This window comes from Saccopteryx bilineata, chromosome X (genome assembly GCF_036850765.1).
Source record: "Saccopteryx bilineata isolate mSacBil1 chromosome X, mSacBil1_pri_phased_curated, whole genome shotgun sequence".
In the NCBI taxonomy this organism is placed as follows: Eukaryota; Metazoa; Chordata; class Mammalia; order Chiroptera; family Emballonuridae; genus Saccopteryx; species Saccopteryx bilineata.
Window position 1 is genome coordinate 5,371,925 of NC_089502.1, and position 6,225 is coordinate 5,378,149.

The window sequence follows — 6,225 nt, forward strand, 5'->3', positions numbered from 1 at the left end:
CTTAAAAGCTCTAAATCAACTCTAATCTTTTTATCTTTTTTTAGATTTTTAATTGATTTGAAAGAAGCAGACAAAGACAGAGAAACATCGATGACCTACACCCCTGCTATGTTGGTACAATACTCTAACCAACCTATCTACATGGCCACAGCCCAGACTGCTCTTTTATTTTTGTGGTTCTCAATTAGAGAATTAAATTTCAATATCTGATTTTCTTTCTCAAATGTTACACCTCAAATTTGAGAGCGGGAGGACTTGCCTGTCTTCTGCCCCAGAAGCAAGAGAGTGGAGCCAGGGGTCCCAACATTGCACACCCTGGCTCCATATTAGGATCTCCTGAAGATCTTTAAAATATTCAGAGCTAAGACCTACTCCACAGCTTCTGACTCACTTAGTCTAGGGATGGATGCCATCATACGCTGTTTTAAAGCTTTTTAGGTGATTTTAATAAGGAAATTGGTAAGCTAGAGTAGGTCTATATCTGAAGCCTCTTTGCTATCACCCTGCAATCTATCCAGGCTTACATTTTTAGGCCTGGAATCACTACCCAAATCTAAGATACACCAACTTGGTATGCCCTGAGATTAAGCTTTGAATCCCCTCTCCAGACTGCTATTTTCTCTTTGCCCACCAGATGTTCCACTAATAGAAACTTCACCTTCAACACTTGCCTTTTCCACTTTCTATGCCCTTACCATCCCCTGGTCTGAGGTGAAAGAAATCAAAGGCTTCTGGTCAAGAAATAGTTTGCTCCTGGGCCTGGCTCATTTAATTTATTTCAACTAAAGAGCTCCACTTTTGTTGTTACAGAGTAAAATTCCTACTGGAAGACAGTGAGAGATTGAGCTACTTGAAAAAAAGGGCTGTACTTTTACAACTTCTCCCATCTTACCCAGTCTAGTCTTTACCTCTTCCCAGAAAACAGGAGAAGGGGATGGAAAGGAGGAGGCCTTTCTTCTAACTTGGAATTGTTCCACAGGAGTGCATTTTTTTTTTTTGCTACACCCTTCCCACCTTAGGTGGACTGGTGGAGGAACCTTATACCACTCACATTATAGATAATTACAAGGAACAGAGCTTTCCAGGGATAATGCAGTTTGGTTCAGGCACCAGACACATCTCCCCAAAATTGTAGAAGGCAGAAAGAGATGAAGGCAAAATGTTGCAAAATGATTTGAAACTTAACCTATATGTTCTTAGTAAAACTTTTTGTTTAATTTATAAGAGCAATATGTTAGCTGATTTCTTCTCTTTGAAAATATTTATAGCTTGCCTGCTACATTCAAGACACTATCTTAGGCCTGACTCGTGGTGGTGCAGTGGATAGAGTGTGGACCTAGGATGTTGAAGAGCCAGGTTTGAAACCCTGAGGTTGCAGGCTTGAGTAAGGGCTCATGCAGCTTGAGCACAGGCTCACCAGCTTGACCATGGGGTCACTCTAGCTTGAGTGTGGGATCACTGACTTGATCCTTCAGTTGCCGGCTTGAAGCCCAAGGTTGCTGCTTGAGCAAGAGGTCACTGGCTCAGCTGGAGCCCCCCCCCTCCAGTCAAGGCACATATAGAAGCAATCAGTGAACAACTAAAAGTGATGCAACTACGAGTTGATGCTTCTCATTTCTCTCCTTCTGTCTCTGTCTTTCCCCAAAAAAAGACACTCTCTTAGGTATTATCATGACTGAGTCATGCACATGGACCCACAAACATTTTAATACCCAAAAAACAAATGCTGCAATTTGAAGTTTTAGAATAGGTCTTTCATGAATATTATATTGATTACTTAAATGTTTTAGGGTAACTATCAGAGCTTATTATTTCTTTAAACATGATGCTTGGCTATGTCTTTTACAATCCAGATATATTACTGAAGTTTGCTTGGAGGAATACCTAAATGGAACTTTTATAGAAGAGTTTATGTTTTTGTGAGCAAGAAAGAAATCAGCTTGAGTTCATTATTTTCCAAATTTGGGGAGTGTCTTCTTCCATTATATTCTACTTCTGTCCTTTTCTGCAATAGTTTTCCATCAAGGATTACATTTATGATTGCTTACATTCTGACCATTTCAAGCAGTTTTAAAGTTCACTTGGTAACAATTTAAAGCTTACTATTATTCTTTTTAATTTCACAATTCAATAACCACCTTAAACAGACACACACACAAAGGGAGAGAGAGAACAAGCTATAGGAGAGTGATTTATACCTCAGTTCCATATGTGAACTTCATTGCTTATGTTGTCATTCTATAGCTGTGGTAGCTTAAAATCATTATTTTGAGTGTAATGCTCAGAAAAGTTGGAAGGCAAACTGTGCCAGAAGCTGCTGGTTTGGTACTACTCTACCAGTCATCACATATAATTTCATTTTGTTGATTGTTTTTAAAATGTTGGTCCATCAAAAATAACATAATGAAAAAAGAGCCTTTAAAGAAAAATACAATGAAGAAAGCATAGTGTGCATATATGCTGTAATAGTGAATTTTCTGAATTCTGATTTATAACCACATATTAAATGAATTACTTGGTGGTTATAAAATTATCTTTGCACTTGGTTTAAAACTTCTATCCAGCCCTGGCCAGATAACTCAGTTGGTTCAAGCATTGTCTCAACATGCCAAGGTTATGGATTTGATCTTTAGTTAGGGCACATACAGAAACAGATCGATGTCTGTCTGTCTCTCTTCCTTCCTTTTTCTCCAAAATCAATAAATAAATTTAATTAAAAGGTCCAGCCATGCATATAAGCTTCTTATGTAAAATATTACATAGAGAGTGTGTATACAATTTTAAAGGAGTACTTGACAATAAAAATAATAAACTGTAGTCGTTTACACAAACCTAATATTTTAACTTATGATATTTGGTGGGAGAAGTAATGGCTCTTTCCCTACCTCCAAGAGAGGAAACATTGCAGAGCTCTTTACCTAACAAAACAGGCTGCGGAGTTATCCACAGCTCACTCTGCTTTCTGTCTCATCTTGAATGGAAAGGTGTTAGAAGAAAATTTTCCTTGGAGTTAAAGGTGGAAAGGAGGCATCCCAGCCATGTGGATACTGCCCTCATCTCCATCACCACTCCCAGGCTGAAAGTCTTAATTTCCATTATTCATTTCAGTAGAATGATCAAATTTGGGCAGGAGAGAAAACTTTATGGCTAGTCCATCAATTTATTTGGTTGTGTTCTGGGGTTTGTCTAGAGAGCCAAATTTGCACCTTTTAATACCTCCCCAGACTCCACAGATTTATATATTGTTTTCTGATCTTACTAGCCGAATGGAACAAATAATACGCCCTCCCCCCAGTTTAAGGCTAAAAGATACCTACCATCACTACTTACCAGCATGAGCAGCAAATTTTATTGAGAGAGTGCTGCATGAGTTGGTTCTCTGCCAGGCTCCAGAGTTGTGTGAAAATGAAGCCAGGCCGCTGTCATGTGTGGGAAGGAGAGTTTGGTTATAGGTGGAGCTGAAGTGTAGAGAGCTTCCCAAGAAGTAAGCTTATAGCATGTGCGTGTGTGTGTGTGTGTGTGTGTGTTTGTGTGTGTATTTGTTTGTTTCTGTGTGTGTGTGTGTGTGTGTGTAAAACCAGGCCTTGCTGACAACACATCCTACCATTACCTCTCCTTCGTTTTCTTGAGGCACCACTTATGACAGCGCCTGAGGTGCCCGAGTTTTTTGGTGAGTGGATGCTTGCAAAATCTCTTCCTGTTGGTCAGAAACGGGAGGATCCGTTACTTTGAGACACAGGAAGGGCGAAGTATCATTAAATTGGAGCCCAAAGCTGGGAGTGGGCAGATACCCCAGAGCTCATGTGGTGCCTATTGTTCCCCCCCCAACCTGGGGAGCCGAGATGGCCTTGGTAGGTGGGACTTGGGCTGTAGGAGAAGGTCGGGCAGGGGGAGGGGATGGTGGAGACACGAAGCCCTGGGAGAGGGCATTGAAGGTTGGCGCCTAGCCAAGCTACATCAATGGTCTTCGTTACATTCGGTTTCCTGGAGGGAGAAACCTCCTCCCCTTCCTCCTCTCCTCTTTCCCTCCCTCTTCTCTGCTTCCGTGGGGCGCTCGGGTCCCGTCGTTTCCCGAAACACCAAAGCCTCAGCCTGCTGATCCTGGCTCAGAGGGCACGGGGGTCTGCGAGCTCTACTACTTACCTTTTCTGTTTTTCCTAAAGGGAATGAAGGAGTACAGCGCCTTGCTTCCCTTCCTTGCCTGCTGCTACTGGAAAGACTGTTTAATTAAAGAGGAACCCATAATGTAAACTTCAGATAAAAGCAACGCGCAGAATAAACTAATTAAAACATTGTGTTTGCAACACATTTTATATCTCTCTTCTTTTTTTGTTCTTCGCTGTGTTTTAAAGAAATGTCATCGCACCATGAAGCCGGTTGTGAAACGCTATTTTCTAATAGTTTGCGGCGCTTTTCAAAGGCTGGTGTGATATACTTTAGAAAAGGGACCCCGCTGTGAAAGCTTGCGTGTCTTCCCTTTACCAAACTAAGCTCTTGTCAATCACACCGAGCCCCCTCCAATCACTGAGATTCTTTTTGGAAAGCAGTTCATCCCGCTGTGCTTTTATACCCCCGCTCCGTAGCCTGTTTTGATGCATTTTTACCATCACGTCCCGGGAAATGAATGATGAGGCCGCGGACAGCGCAGACCTGGCTGTCTGAGCACGCGTACAGTTCTAACCAAGCGCTGCCGTATTGCATGCGGCCCAAGCTTTCTAACGTGGCAGGCATTTGGAAGGGGAATCCCTAAGTCACTTCGAGCTGAGACCTGGTTTATCATGACTGCTTGATCGCTTCCAATCGGCAGCCACTGGCTAGGATGGGCTCAGTAGCTGCTCTCCTGGCCGGTCTGCTTTGGGAAAGCAAGACCCAACGCAGTCTGACGTTCCATCTCGACCGCGGGGAGTTGTGGGGCCCTCAGGATGAACCTCCTCTCCAGACGAGTGGTGGGGAGGAGTCAGAGCCAGTCGCCCCCACGAAAGAGGTGTCTCTATCTTGTTTTGTCTGGGCTTAAGCTAAGGCTTTCGTTTCTAGCAAATAGCAGTTTCCTCCTCTCCCTGCCCCATCGTACCTAGAGGCTTGGCATACTTTCCCATCCTTCGTGAAAAAGCTGTCCCCCTCACCCTGTCCCAGCGGTCATGAAATGACACAGACCTCGGCAAAGCTTACAGAATCCTAGCCCAGGAAGACAGACCCAGCTAGTGAGGTGCACCCGTAGAAGCCAATTTGTGGCCCCGAGCCGGACGGAGCCTACAGTTCCTTAGTCGGGACGCTTACTGGCCTAATGGACCACGGAACTGCAAGACAGGGACAGGCGGCCCAGAAAGGCCAAAAATAAGTTCGTAAACCACTGCGACGAACTCAAGGGGGAAAGGGACTACGCCCGCGCTTTTCCTGGATGCAAGAAAAGATTGGCAGGAGCCACCCAGTTCCAGAGAACCATAGATTCTCCCTCACCTCCGTCCTTTACTCAGCCTCTTTTAGGGCTGCGGACGCTCCTCACCCGGGTGATGTGGAAGATTTTGATCTTTACATTGACTTCCCCGCTTCGGGAGGAGAGACGATGGGGTTTTGTAGTTCTCCTTTCCAAGAATGCCAGAATCGTTGCCTGACTTTTGTTTCCAGTTCCACTTCCAACTTGAACCAGGAGAGTGCAGATTAGCTAAAGTCTCAGGCGATGAACAATTAAGATTTATGCGTTTTTAGAATAGACCAAAAACTGTATTTTGTCATCCAATGTGATACATACATCCATTCAGCCCCTCTGCTCTTACTTCTCTGTGCAAGTGTTCGATTTCAACAGGGATCAGGATATCGCCCTCTCCAGCACCCAGGCTCAGCTCTGTCTCTCTCCTGACACGGTCTTTCTCTAACATCCTCCAAAAGACGTATCATTTGTTGGTAAGGGCATAGGTCCATCTAAGAGCCAAAGGTGAGGGGAGGAATGAGTTTAGCTCCCCCCAATTTTTGCTCATTCCCCAGGATCTCTCACATTGGAAGGGAAATCTTTGCCACCCCTCCTCCCCCGGTGTCTTCCCAAAGGTTTCTTCAATGATGATCTGAGATCCTCAGGCTGACCCTGAATGAGGAAAAAGGAAATCCCCAGCCTCCCTTACAGCCCAGGCTCCGGGTCCAGACCCACGAGGAGGTTGGAACGCTTATCAGCGCTTGAATATTCTCAGGGACTCCCTTCATCTTCTCTTCCTCGCCTTACCCTTGAATACC